Source organism: Dysidea avara, chromosome 2 (genome assembly GCF_963678975.1).
Source record: "Dysidea avara chromosome 2, odDysAvar1.4, whole genome shotgun sequence".
In the NCBI taxonomy this organism is placed as follows: Eukaryota; Metazoa; Porifera; class Demospongiae; order Dictyoceratida; family Dysideidae; genus Dysidea; species Dysidea avara.
In genome coordinates this window covers 13,411,009-13,426,477 of record NC_089273.1, presented here as the reverse complement: position 1 = coordinate 13,426,477, position 15,469 = coordinate 13,411,009, and the positions used below count along the sequence as shown (strand labels likewise).

Here is a 15,469-nt window from a genome sequence, read left to right as displayed (position 1 = left end):
CGTCCACCCCCACACTCCCACCCTATTACTACCACCTGTGATATTATTACCCGCTCGAAAAAAGCTGCCCAAAACAGGGCAAATTTTGGGTATCAGAATTGTATACACTCACTCAGTGATAGTTAGTGAATAGATGAACAATTGGTGCAAATCTTGTTTGCACAGCTGTAGGCACTGGGAAGTTATTACACAATGATTCCTTAAAATTGCCATATCTCCTAACAAAGCTTTGTGCGTTGAAGCCTTGTTTTGTCAAATTCAGTCACAATTAATGTCAATTCTCAATTTAACATTATTTGTAGGTGTGAATCTCACAATTAACCTCTCCAAATTTTAAAATGATAGAGTATATAGATCATGAGATATGACATTTTGAAATTTGTGGTTTTCCCATACATTATCTATGTGATCGCCCAGAAGGGGCAACTGTTACCCCCTCCCATAGATAATGTATGGGAAAACTGCAAACTTTGAAATGTCATAACTCATGACCTATATATGCTATCCTTTTAAAATTGGAGTTGTTACTTTTGACATCCAGACCTACAAAATAATATAAATTTTAGGTTGCTAGGGGCAACGGTTTAAAATTCCTTATTATGAAATTCATCTATTTTGCTAAAAATAAAAGTTTTGCAGATTTGCTAACACTTCCAAAATGTATTAGACTATATGGAGGTCTAAATATTTCAAGGATAAAATTTTCACTAATAGCTAACACCCAAAACCGTGAAATGAGCGAAAATTTCCCCCCTCGAAATATTTAGGCTATATATATGGGGTATAATAGCTATCCTTTTAAAAATTGGAAACATTACTTTTGACATTGACACCTACAAAATAATAAATTCAGGTTGCTAGGGGCAACGATTTAAAATTCCTTATTATGAAATTCAATGGTGGCATTTGGGGCAAATGCCCCCCCTCCTCTACCCTTTCCTTTTAGAAAGAATAGCTAGCTATAGCTATCAAGTTGATAATACCAGTTAGGCCAATATTAGCTTATTACTCAAGAAATGAATACTTTGTAGCACAATTAGCAGACATATTACCTCTCTCTACTACATATTTAACCTGAAATTAAACTCAAACTGTCACACAGTAATTTCGTGAGTTTTAAGCACCTCTAGAAATAATTATCATGTGACAAGTGTTTTAGCTTTTGTAGCACCTTTTAAGACTTCGCAACCTTCTGAAATGGCCTAAATGGCACAATTCAACAGTGAAACACTGCTGAGAGGTGATTATTTGCTGCTTTGTGTATATCAACTACAACAGATTGCAGCTAGTAGTTGGTTCCCCTTTTTAATGGGAACTTGTTTGTGTCCCTTCCCTTACCAGCTCACTCAGTCCTAGATCCGCCCCTGGAATTCAGTTTTTCAGCTACACACTTGGTCAGTCTTATCTCGATTCCTTCCGAACCACCGAAAGAACTCCTATAATGGTTACCTCGAATCATCGAAATTTTTTTCTTCCTAACCGAGAGCCTAGGGCTTAGGTTTTAGGCGAGGCTACCCATACGAAATTTCCTTAGGGAATGGCGCTTATTTATTAGAAATTATAAGCGCCTGGTGGTGCTTATAATAATCTCTAATCGGTAAGCGCCACTCCGGGGAAACAACGTTTGGGCACGAGATTACTGGAGTATTTTTCTCGCAGTATATTGACTCGTTTGGCAAAGTAGAAGGTTGTACTAGCCGCCCGATACTAGCTGCGTTCATTACCCATTTCGGTTTCTTGATCACTTGGTTCAGTGAACCATTGAACCGTGAAACTCAGTAAGGTCGAGGGTAAGCAGATGATAGGTGGAGAAAACTGATTTAGTATCAATCAAGTAAACGCACGAACAGCAGGTCTATCTACAGGCATTAGCCGGTTCAACCATACAGCGTCAGGTACGTATAGATATAGTAAGTTAACTAGCTATACCTACGTACCTACCGATTGTGTTGTGAGTTTACAATTCAGAATTCACTGATTGACTTAAGATATTCATTTCCTTATGAGTTAGGTACTAACTATTGTCATAGTGTTGCATGGAGTACTTCATGCTCTAATATAGCTACAAGCTGTGAATTACTGAGTTAGCTGCTAGTAGTGAATACAGTAGATTGTTATTTAACCATCATTTTGAGACTTTGTTGTTTTCATAACAACAATAACTGACCATCATAGTTAATCGGTTCATAATCAAATCACTATAGTACATAACTCAGTGAGAAGTCACAGCAATCTCTGATCTGTGCATTGCTTGTTACAAAGCTGTATATACCATGAAGTTTTATAGTTTGAGACAAAGCTTTAATACAACAAACGTTGAGATTAGTGGTTAATGGTATAATATACTGATCAGTATAAGAGTTTTATGTTCATGGAATCTTGCATGTAGCTAGCTAAGTATAAGAAAGAAATGTGAGTAAAAACAAACCTCAAAGTCAGCCATAAGCTGGTTTTGGGACCTTATAAAATACAAAAAGAAGTGAAATCCACACAAAACAGCCAAACTGTAAAAAAAAAAGGTATATCCTTAAAAAACCTGGGTGAAAAAGTTGTGAAATCAAAGGTGTATGTTATTGCTAACGGACTTTAATAACACAGTCATTTATTAGCATAGACATTATTGTAGCCATTTCTTGGCCGCCACCTCTGATTTCACACCTTTTTTCACTCAGGACTTTTAAGGCCTCACTATTTTTTCACAGGTTGGCTGTTTATTTTTGTAGGTACAGGTAAACATGTAGAAGACATCACATGACTAGAAAAAAAAAACTTAGCTACTGTATCTCGTAGTGTTGGTACAAGTATGGCTAATCTGTGGTGGTCTGCATGGACATTGCTGCTGAGGTCACAAAGTGTTGCTATGATTATGACATCTAAGGATTGTACTTCCCTATTAGGCAGATAAAATAATCCCCAGTATGATGATATGATATGTGACTTCAGTCATGGGACACTCTAAGGGAATTATTATTTGAATACATTAGATCAGTTTGGTTTATTGTGGTCATGCTTGAGTCACCTGTACTAACCTCTCTATGGCTACTTTGATATAGTGGGCTAAATAATGGGATTATAATGATGGTAAACTCTGTAGGCTAAATAATGTTGTTTGATACATTTAGTCGTATCTGTTGTGATAGCATATGCTGTAATGTGTTTTGTAGAATTTTGTCAAAGGCTCAAATGCCAGCTGTTTGCTAAAGTAAAGACAATTCCTACAGGTGTGTTAACCTACTATCCCGATATACCGCTGCTGTAACAAAGTATTAGCTACACCAACATGTGATGAATATAATAATAATATTAATGTGTATGATACAACAAAATTTTCAATACTGTAATATGTGATCAGGCCTGTAATCTACAGGCATGTGGGCACAAACTACACCCCATCATACGTATAACCAGCAGTACCTGAATAGAATATCTGCATTGTGTAACTTGTATTATATATAGCCAATTAAATAGCTTAATGGGATAAATGTTATGAACCATGAAAGTAGACAAAATTTTCACATGCTCTATTTACATTATTGATAAGCATAAGGAAAAGTAAAGAATTAGCTAAGTTCAATTAGGGAAAAAGTACTGAAACAAGGGTGGTCACCTACACCTGCAGACATACTAGAGGAAATTAAATCCCTACTTCACTCAATATTCATAACTGAATCAGGGCAAGTCTAGTATATCTTCAGGTGCAGGTGACTTCCCTTGTTTCACTACTTTTTTCTTTGATCCCTATTTTTCATTATACTTATTTTCTTTTGTAATATCGTTATGACTGATGGACCCAGTATGGAAACAATAGTACGAGACTCATTGTTTTCATGTGAATGTGTGTCCCAACTATCAATTACTGAATTAGTAAAGTGGCCATTATATAATTATATTCATTTTCAGCTTTGCTACACAGCGTTACAATCAAAGAACACTAGGAGAAGGACCTCTGCAGTCAATCCAATCACAACAGAAAAACTCGAGTGATTCCCATCAAATATAAGGAAGCCACCACGCAATGCTACCACAAATCGACACCTCATACTGTCAGCAAAGGTAAATTGGATACAAAGGAGGACACAGATACATGCATTGTATGTACTGCAGTATGCGAAAAGGCAGCTGTTGGGGCTAAAGCAACTTCAAATAGTGAAAAAATCAATCCTGTATGCTTAGCTGTAATCAAGTTACACTTGTCTAAAGACATTAGTTGGTCAGTCAGTCAGTCAATCAGTTAGTCAGTCAGGAAGTCAATCAGTAGAAAATTTCACTAAATATATGAAGACACACGGTAGTGTGTCGTGCGGCCCAAGAAGCCGGCGCGTAACACTCGTGAGTATATTGACACAAAGAAAGAAAATGCAATTTTCGCACCTCCGTAGCTCTGTGCTGCCTTCATGAAACAAGACGATATTTGCTGTGGACACTCCCTTCACCTACAGTACTCCACATTCCAAATTTGAGCGAAATCGCTTGAAGCGTTCCCGAGATATGCGACTTCAAAAATTGGCTTAGTTTCTTCATTTTTTTTCTTCTTATTTTTCTTCCTCTTTTCGCACACTTACAAAAACTGCTATAAATCGCGAACGCTATATCCGATTGCCTTACAATTTGGCACACAGAAGGGGGGTATAAAGGCACATCTCTGTACCAACTTTGGCTAGGATACGATAAACAGGAAAAGAGTTATGATCGATTATTCACGAAGAATAACACCAATATGTTGTCACGCCTACAGGGTAAACCGCGTATGGGAAGAAGCTGAAAATCGGTGGGTGAATAGGTTAACTATTGAACCTCAAACCTTTTGTGGTTTGAAAGAAATCGAGCTAAAAACCAGAAAGATACAACGAAAAACCAACAGTGTGTAACAATTACGCAATCGAGATAAGCTAATAAAAAACGACTACTTGCCACGCCTACCAGATAAACCGCTACGGGAATGCTTTGAAAATCGGTGTATAGAAGGAGTAATCATCTTAGAAAGGCTCTTCAATGGTGTAGAAGAATCAGACTTAAAGCCACGGAGTTATAACACGAAATCCAACTTGGTGCAGTAAGTGCGAGATCAAGATACTCTAATATAGCAGTCATCCTAATAGAGCAGTCACCCTGAAGAGAATTCAAGAGATCAGCTAGAAACAAGTAATCTGTATAGAGATCAGCTAGAAACAAGTCACCCTGTAGAGAGATCAGCTACAAACAATTCACCCTGTAGAGAGATCAGCTACATCATGTAGAGAGTTCAGCTGCAAACAAAACACCTGTAGAGAGTTCAGCTACAAACAAATCTCCCTGTAGAGAGATAAGCTAGAAGAAGTTTCCTTGTAGAGAGTTCAGCTACAAACAAATCACCCTGCAGAAAGATCAGCTAGAAGGAGTAACCTTGTAGAGAGTTCAGCTACAAACTAGTGACCTTGTAGAGACATCAGCTAAAATAAATTACCTTGTACAGAGTTCAGCTACAAAGAACCATCAAACCATCATGTAGAGAGTTCAGCTGCAAACAAATCACCTGTAGAGAGTTCAGCTACAAACAAATCTCCCTGTAGAGAGATCAGCTAGAAGAAGTTACCTTGTGGAGAGTTCAGCTTCAAAGAAACCATCATGTAGAGAGTTCAGCTGCAAACAAATCACCTGTAGAGAGTTCAGTTACAAACAAATCTCCCTGTAGAGAGATCAGCTAGAAGAAGTTTCCTTGTAGAGAGTTCAGCTACAAACAAATCACCCTTTAGAAAGATCAGCTGGAAGAAGTCACCTTGCAGAGAGTTCAGTTACAAAGAAACCACCATATAGAGAGTTCAGCTACAAACTAGTGACCTTGTAGAGACATCAGTTACCTTGTAGAGAGTTCAGTTACAAAAAACCATCATGTAGAGAGTTCAGCTGCAAACAAAACACCTGTAGAGAGTTCAGCTACAAACAAGTCTCCCTGTAGAGAGATCAGCTAGAAGAAGTTTCCTTGTAGAGAGTTCAGCTACAAACAAATCACCCTGTAGAAAGATCAGCTAGAAGAAGTTACCTTGTGGAGAGTTCAGTTACAAAGAAGCCATCATGTAGAGAGTTCAGCTACAAACTAGTGACCTTGTAGAGACATCAGCTAAAATAAATTACCTTGTACAGAGTTCAGCTACAAAGAACCATCATATAGAAAGTTCAGCTGCAAACAAAATCACCTGTAGAGAGTTCAGCTACAAAAAACCATCATGTAGAGAGTTCAGCTGCAAACAAATCACCTGTAGAGAGTTCAGCTACAAACAAATCTCCCTGTAGAGAGATCAGCTAGAAGAAGTATCCTTGTAGCGGGTTCAGCTACAAACAAATCACCCTTTAGAGAGATCAGCTAGAAGAAGTTAACTTGTATAGAGTTCAGCTACAAAGAAACCATCATTTAGAGAGTTCAGCTTCAAACAAATCACCTTGTAGAGAGTTCAGCTACAAACAAATGTCTCTGTAGAGAAATCAGCTAGAAGAAGTTACCTTGTAGAGAGTTCAGCTACAAACAAATCACCCTGTAGAAAGATCAGCTAGAAGAAGCCACCTTGTAGAAAGTTCAGTTACAAAGAAACCACCATGTAGAGAGTTCAGCTACAAACTAGTGACCTCGTAGAGACATCAGCTAGAAAAGTTACCTTGTAGAGAATTCAGCTACAAAGAAACCATTCTGTGAAGAGCTCAGCTGCAAACAAATCACCTGTACAGAATTCAGCTACAAACAAATCACCCCGTAGAGAGGTCAGCTAAAAGAAATTACCTTGTAGATAGTTCAGCTACAAAGAAACCACCATGTAGAAAGTTCAGCTGCAAAGAAATCACCCTGTAGAAAATTCAGCCACAAACAAATTGCCCTGTAGAAAGATCAGTTAGAAGAAGTTACCTTGTAGAGAGTTCAGCTACAAAGAAACCATTCTGTAAAGAGCTCAGCTGCAAACAAATCACCTGTACAGAATTCATTTACAAACAAATCACCCTGTAGAGCGATCAGCTAGAAGAAGTTACCTTGTAGATCGTTCAGCTACAAACAATTCACCCTGTAGAGAGAGTATCTAGAAGAAGTCACCTTGTAGAGTGTTCAGTTACAAAGAAACCATCATGGAGATTTCTGTAATCAATATATGTATTATATATATAATTTGTACATTTACTGATAAAATATTTAAAGTACATCTACTTCATCTTTTCTTATTCCTGTGGTAAAAAAAAAGATAGGTTAAAAAAGTCCCAAAGCCGGCCATAGGCCGGCTTTGTGGTATCAAGACTCACGGTAGTGAGTCGCGCGGCCAGTAAAGCAGAAACGCGCGCCGCAGACAATAAATGACGCGACCACTACGTGAGGATTTTACAAGAACGAACGTTCTCAAATTTGGCCTTCCTGTAATCCACCCGTCACTTACGCTATCCCTCTGAAACTCTGGAGTTGAACTCATCGTGTCACTAGTAACTACCACACAAGCAGTGAAGCAAATCCATGCCGATTGTTTCGTGATCGAGATTGCCGACATGAAAGGGGACGTTTCATTTTTTTTTAAATTTTTTTTTTATCGCATGCGGTTAGACGCAACCGCAGGTGTATGCCTTGCGTTCCTTTGTGCATTCCGAACATTGATCGCCCTGTTATCGCTTCAGTATTCACTCAATCACCTCAAGATTCACATCATCGATTTCACCATACATGATTACCCTACAGTCGTGATTTCAGCACCAAACGAAGTTTCAGTCGTCCTCAGTCGACCTAGAGGCCAAATACAAATCCCAGATTGTTGTTTTCCGCAATACTCGCTTGGCATGTAGGGCAATGTGTCTTTAAACTGTTCTGAAAGTTTCGTTCAGATTGAAACATTTGTTTTCGAGAATGGCTAGTTTGAAATTTGAATTTAGTCGCCCCCACGTCATTTGCTCTCTAAGAATTTTACTCGGAATTTAAAGAATGACGCAGAGCACAACTGCGGTCTCTGGGTATTGATGAACTGGCGCTCTATGTAGTTAATCAGTACATATAGCCACCAAGAAGTGTGCTGCCATAGATTATAGTCCATAGATATAGCTAATCTATGGTGCTGCATACCATCCTTCGTTTTGAAATTAGTCGCCCCCACATAATTTGTCCTCTAAGGGCGCGGCTTAAAGAATGACACAAGAGTACAACTGCGGTTACCAGTTGTTGACACAAGCTGTGAGTAATTAGCACATGTAGCTAGCTTAAAAGGAAGTGTGCAAAATCGCCTAATACAATTGTCACCATGCATTATTGCATTTTATAGCACCCCCACACAAAATTACACATGTAATTACAACATACAGAGGAGACACATGAATACCAAACACTTTTCACAACAATAATGTAAGAATTGTACAATAATGACTGTAATATAACTGCTATGCAAATGTTTTCCAGTGGCCCGCCATGGTAGCAAGTCTCACATGACGGCATGTATATTCATCCAAACACAATGGGAGTAACGAGTGAGTATGATGACAACAAGTTGGTATGACTCCATTTGTAGAATCCAGATGAGTGGGTGTGGCTCCAGTATGTCTAAACGGTTAACAAACATTCCTGTTATAAATACGTGCTAGAGTTGCAATATAATAGTATAGTATTTAAATGCAATAATACATAGTCTCCATTGCATCACTATCAAACGACACTAAGTGGAGGATATTGTTGCATCTCTAGTATGTACACTCTATCAGTACAACCTATCTTAATGGCCACTAGTATAGAAAGACAACCACTCTTGAAAAGCCAATTCCAATTGAGAATTTATACACTGTTACCTGCTGAATGAGTGAAGGTGGCAATAAACAAGTTCCACCGTAATTTATACACGTGATCTGATCCTGTATATTCTGTCAGTGGATGAGATCCACTTGGCCAGGACAAAATGTGACTCAAGTGCCCTGGATGATCCATACTCAACCAACTTATGACCCAGTGGCACAATGGAACTGACTATTTATAGAGAATACAATTACATTTATTTCTAAGATGTGTGGATGTGTGGACACATTACAACACATTACATGTACATACAAGACACGCTACGTACTGTTTTAGCATTTCAAGTCACCACATTATACACGTACCAGTCAACAATGCTTCATAGTGCCCATCAGTAAACCTGAAGAAAAGTTACGAAAAATAAAAATTCACATAAGTACAATGAAACCTCATTAATATGGCAGGCTGTGGGACCAAAAAATTTGGCCTGAATAACAAGGTGGCCTTATTAATGAGGTCATAAGTAATGCTTAGCTATATTTGGGACCTACTAGAGGTGGCCAATATAATGAGGTGGTCTTATTAAAGAGGTGGCCACTAAGTGAGGTTTCACTGTACATATAGTTCACAATATTGTGAACAATATTAATGGTTAACAATATACACTGAAACCTGCAGGTCACTTCTTGTGGAAGATTGCTCTCTACACAAAATGACACATTCAGAGATTGTATTTAGATGGATGATACAGTAACGCATTGTGACTTCAATACTCGTGATGTGTCACTGCTAGGCAGCAACCATATACACGGCACTGCCACATCGCACTTGCTCGCACACACAATTTTGCTAACGATTTTACAAATTGATAATTAAGGGGTGTGGCAACTAGCTGTTTCCCTTCTGTACAAGTGGCCACCAAGACAGGTCCACTGTGGATGAAAGCCAGGCATTAGATATTTGGTATTTCATGTGTTGAAGACATTCCAGGGCTTCTGGTAGTCTCAAATCTCACCACAGTTTAACTCAGGCAGTGTTGTGGTCACCACTAAACTACTGGAATGCTGTGTTATGTTCATCTTATGCTTGGCTACTATATTGTAGAACTGAAATGGATACTCTGAAAAATATATCCTATGGATAATGACTTCATCACTTTCTTCATCAGGAGCTTATAAGGACCAACAGTGAAACTTTTTACACTTGGGGCTGACAGTCAACTGCCTATGTCTGAAGCAGTGCTTTTGGTGCTCTAACAGATTGGCTGCCCCCTTGCTGCCAGCACTCACTGTCTCATACGCTGTCATACACTAAATCCATCTCTATAGCCAGTTAGAACAGCATGCTTCTTACCTTTTTTTAAGGCCGCATAATGCAGCCACCTCTTTAAAAGGCAAGGTTAGAAAATTTTGTCCCTACGGCCTGAATAATGACCAGTTTTCACTGTACTATTAGTGATTAGTGATCATGGGGGATTATTTATTAAGATACTAAGATATACAAACGCTACAACCTCTAAATATAGCAGTAAATTTTTTACCCTGGTCCAATGTCTCATAATAATCGTGACTTCGTGAGAGACTCTACTGTGACAAATACATGTTTATCATGATATGTGCTAATCGCCTTTTTACAATTAAGTTTTACAACACAAATACATGTATAGTTAAACTCACCAATTGCGACTAAATCCCTTCAACACGAAAAGACAAATAATGAGACAACCTTGGAGACAACAGCCACACAAGCCTATTCTGGTGCGTTTATTTAGTAGTAATATAAATTTTAAAGGCGTTTATTTACAACAGGACATAATTACGCGCCCCTCTATTGTCTCTGTACATACTTGCCTTTTCTTTACTATTCTCATTTCATTTCACAAGATCTCTTGGCAGGGGCGTAGCTTCTTCACTTGAATTAGTCAATGCTTGAAGTAGATCGAGATACTCTAATAAAACAGTCACATTTCTACAAGTGCCATATTTTTATATTGTAAAGTCTGTAAGTAGCTAGTAATTTAAACTATACAATCCGATGCTAAGCAGAAGTTGTAACTATGCTAAATATTGATTGCTGTGTTCAGCGGTGGAGCAAGTAGTTGATATGAGGGGGGCTGGGCTGACCCAGACTTATTTCTATAGTTTAGTAAGGTGAGACCAAAAAAAAAAAAAAAAAAAAAAAAAAAAAAAGGTCGCAACCAACTGACAAGAGCTTCCACCTCACCAGCTACCATTTCTAGCTGATAAACTACATAAAAATCCTTACATAGCTCGCTACACACTGAATACTTTATTAGAGTGACTGCTCTATTAGAGTATCTCGATCTTTATCACGGTTTTCAGCCCCACTCCAAGAAAGATAATTTCGGTGTGATATCATTCTGAGGGGGGGCTAAGCCCCCCCCCCTTTCCGCCGCCTATGGCTGTGTTACAGCTGTTTTGTGACTGCTCTAATAGAGTATCTTGATCGTTTCAATGCAGTACAAGATGAAAGGCAAAGTGTTGTTAAGGGTTTACTAGTTAAAATGGGTGTTAGTTGACTGCAGTTGCATGCCACTAACAGGGCCGTCCAGAGAAATTAGAGGGCCCAGGGAAAAGAGTTAAAGAGGGGCCCAGGGGCAAGGAAGGGTCTAGATCCTGACTGCTCTATTAGAGTATATCGATCTTTCTTTAAACAGGTATTCAAGTGGCCCCTTTCAGGCTGTGGTAGGGGGAAAAATACCCCAGTTACCCCCAATGTGGGCGGCCCTGGCCACTAAAATTACAGTTATATTTTAATATTCTGTCACTGTAATCTGGGGTTTCTGTCAAAACCATGGAAACTACTGACTCACCTACTGTTATCAACAGTGCATTGCTTATTCTAACAAAAAGTATTGAAATCCCATCCAAAAACAGCTTATAGCTGTAAAAAAAGTGCGCGTCCAAGTAAAGCAGAGTTAACTGCGACAAAAAGTAATGATATCATAATGCGGCCATGTGCGAGGTGTGCAAGTTGTAATATTAGCTAATCAGATAATACAATGTTATTGTTAAAGTGTTAATGAGAACTATGTGATGCTGCTAGTTTTGAAGTGTGTGAGCATCTTCATAAATGCCACATAAATTTAATTCTCAATAAAGCAATGTGTATAGATTCTCTGATAGTAATAAATAGTTTGAGTTTGGCCGCCTTTCCTGTATACAGCAATGCTACGAACAAAGGAAAGGTGGCCAAACTCAAACTATTTATTACTATCAGAGAATCTATACACATTGCTTTATTGAGAATTAAATTTATGTGGCATTTATGAAGATGCTCACACACTTCAAAACTAGCAGCATCACATAGTTCTCATTAACACTTTAACAATAACATTGTATTATCTGATTAGCTAATATTACAACTTGCACACCTCGCACATGGCCGCATTATGATATCATTACTTTTTGTCGCAGTTAACTCTGCTTTACTTGGACGCGCACTTTTTTTACAGCTATAAGCTGTTTTTGGATGGGATACAATTACAAAAAGAAATGAAATCTAATCCAAAACAGCCAAGCTGTAAAAAAAGTGTGCGGCCCTCATAAAGGCTATGGTGAAAATAGATGTGAAATCCAAAGGTGGCAGCCAAGAAATGGCTGTGATGGTAGGTTAATGGTAAAAATTTTAATAACGACAATTCAGGTGAATTTTTGTGCCGCTTGGTCTTGGCACAAAATTCACCTGAATTGTCATTGTTAAATTATATATATCTAATTCAAAACAGCCAAGCTGTAAAAAAAGGGTGCGGCCCTCAAAAAGGCTATGTTGAAAAAAGATGTGAAATCCAAAGGTGGCAGCCAAGAAATGGTTGTGATGGTAGGTTAATGGTAAAAGTTTTAATAACAACAATTCAAGTGAATTTGTGAAGCGGCACCAAATTCATCTGAATTGTTGTTATTAAAATTTTTACCATTAACCTACCATCACAGCCATTTCTTGGCCGCCACCTTGGATTTCACATCTTTTTTCACCATAGCCTTTCTGAGGGCTGCACTTTTTTTTACAGCTTGACTGTTTTGGATTAGATTTCACTTCTTTTTGTATTTGTATACCCCACAGCCTGCCTATGGCTGGCTTTAGGGCTTTTTAATCTATCTTTTTTTTTCTTTACCACAAGAAGAAGAAAAGATGAAGCAGGGTGATTTCGTTGTAACTGAACTGTCTACAAGGTGATCCTTCTAGCTGATCTCTCTACCAGATGACTTGTTTGTAGCTGAACTCTCTACAGGGTGATTTGTTTGTAGTTGAACTTTCTACAAGGTAACTTCTTCTAGCTGATCTTTCTACAGGGTGATTTGTTTGTAGCTGAATTCTCTACAGGGCGATTTGTTTGCAGCTGAACTCTCTACATGGTAGTTTTGTAGCTGAACTCTCTACAATGTAACATCTTCTAGCTGAAGTCTCTACAGGGTGACTTGTTTCTAGCTAATCTCTCTACAGGGTGACTTGTTTCTAGCTGAACTCTCTATAGGTGATTTGTTTGCAGCTGAACTCTCTTACATGGTGGTTTCTTTGTAGCTGAACTCTCTACAAGGTGACTTCTTCTAACTAATCTCTCTACAGGATCTCTCTACAGGATGACTTGTTTCTAATTGAACTCTCTACAGGGTGATCTGTTCATAGTGGAACTTTCTACTGGGTGATTTCTTTGTAGCTGAACTCTCTACATGATGGTTTGTTTGTAGCTGAACTCTCTATTAGGTACCTTCTTCTAGCTGATCTGACTACAGGGTGACTTGTTTGTAGCTGAATTCCTTACAGAATAACTTGCAATGTAATATAATTGAGTAAATTATAAACACAGCTGAATGCTTTATTAGGGTGACTGTTCTATTAGATAGGGTCCGCAACGTGAAATTTCTGCCTCCTAGAATCAACTACCAAACCACCCACAAATGCTAGGTTAGGTACCACTTAGAAAATGCCAGATTGGCTTTAGTTTTCATTAACGTCTTGTCGTGCAAATCGGCAAATATGCTTACAAATTACGAGATTTTTTGCCATATCTTCAAGGAAATGTCTTTTAGAGCTACAGTATGCACTCTCAACCTTTCTTACTAACTGTACTCTAAACTGAAACCATCAGTGGCTGCATTGTCTGGAGCAATTTCCAGCAGCAGCATCACGAAAATGAAATTTCGCACTCGAAAAAAGTTTCGATGCCACTGAAGCACACAGTAGCGATGCCAAAGTAATCCTCCCAGGTCAAACTGTTCTGGCATTGGTCCAACTACTACCACACCAAATATCATCGAATTCCAAAATTGTTTGCCATCTGGCTGAGCTCGACGGCTGTCAAAATTTTGTCAAAATGCCGATTTTATTCACTGACGGAAACCTTTGCTAGCCAGATGTGCTAGTTTACTTCTCAAAAGCTTTTTAGACCCATAGCCAGTAGCTTTCATTCATAGGGTTGGTCTGGCAGCTCTTCTAGCAACCTCAAAAACCGCCAAATGCCGATATCCACGAATTTTGCCGATATTGACCAACTTACAACCCGTTAAAGAAATCTTGCACATCGATCGTGATGCTTTGCCTCTCTAAAATCATGTTGCATCCTTGTTTAGTTATATTCATTCATAGGGTGGCACTGGCGGCTCTCTTATCAAGGCCAAAATCCATCAAAATGCTCATCCCACCATTTGTCATCAGTTTTAGGAAGTTTTACAAGTCAAACATGCTGGTGTACCTCTCTAAATCTTCACTGGACATTTCAATCACCTTCGTCTGTGTAGGCACCTTTCTTCAGTCTCTTGAAAATGTCAGAGCATGCCAATTGGGAGCAACCATCAATGCCACTTACTACTTATTTTGTTTCATTGATTCCGCGAAAATCCAGCAGAAATATTACATAACCCAAATGGAGTTAGTCTAGTTTTAAATATCCACCCTTTGGAACTCTACACGAATGGAAATTTCGATTGTGGATTTTGATAATCGGAATTTGCATTTTGGTAATCATTTGTATAAACCTGTAGAGTACAATATTTAGAGCCAGATTAACTCCATTTGTGCTCTATTACATTTCTGCTGGTTTTCCTGTCATTTTTGCGTGGAACCAATGAAACAAAATAAGCATTAACTGGTATTGATGGTTGCACCCAATTTGCATGCTCCGACATTTTTAAGAGACTGAAGAAAGCTGCCTATACAGACGAAGGTGATTGAATGGTCCAGCAAGGATGTAGAAAGGTAAACCAGCATGTTTGACTTGTAAAACTTCCTACAACTGATGACAAATGGTAAGATGGGCATTTTGATGGATTTTGGCCTCGATAAGAGAGCCGCCAGTGCCACCCTATGGACGAATATAACTAAACAAAGATGCAGCATGACTTTAGAGAGGCAAAGCATCATGTTTGATGTGCAAGATTACTTTAACGGGTTGTAATTGGTCGATATCAGCAAAATTCGTCAATATAGGCATTTGGCGGCTTTTGAGGTCGCTAGAAGAGCTGCCAGACCAACCCTATGAATGAAGGCTACTGGCTATGGGTCTAACAAGCTTTTGAGAAGTAAACTAACACATCTGGCTAGCAAAGGTTTCCGTCAGTGAATAAAATCGGCATTTTTGACGAATTTTTGACAGCCGTTGAGCTCAGCCAGATGGCAAACAAATTTGGAATTCGATGATATTTGGTGTAGTAGTACTTGGACCCATGCCAGATCAGTTGACCTGGGAGGATTACTTTGACATCGCTACTGTGTGCTTCAGTGGCATCGAAA

The 15,469-nt window shown here is 38.7% G+C and overlaps 1 protein-coding gene and 1 long non-coding RNA gene across 2 annotated transcripts in view; one reads left to right on the top strand and one right to left on the bottom strand.

The window, feature by feature from the left end:
* Nucleotides 1-1,621: 1,621 nt before the first annotated feature.
* The window catches only part of LOC136246658 (uncharacterized), a 70,308-nt gene continuing 56,460 nt past the window's right edge, over nucleotides 1,622-15,469 (top strand). Inside the window, exons 1-2 of the mRNA XM_066038193.1 lie at nucleotides 1,622-1,895; nucleotides 3,165-3,221. The gene's annotated coding sequence lies outside the window, so the exon portion shown is untranslated. The remainder of the gene's footprint in view (nucleotides 1,896-3,164; nucleotides 3,222-15,469) is intronic.
* On the bottom strand, nucleotides 8,230-11,703 carry LOC136246644 (uncharacterized). Its single transcript, XR_010696707.1, has 3 exons — nucleotides 10,396-11,703; nucleotides 9,048-9,119; nucleotides 8,230-8,533 (listed from the first exon to the last, which is right to left on the bottom strand). It is a non-coding gene; the product is annotated as an uncharacterized lncRNA (long non-coding RNA).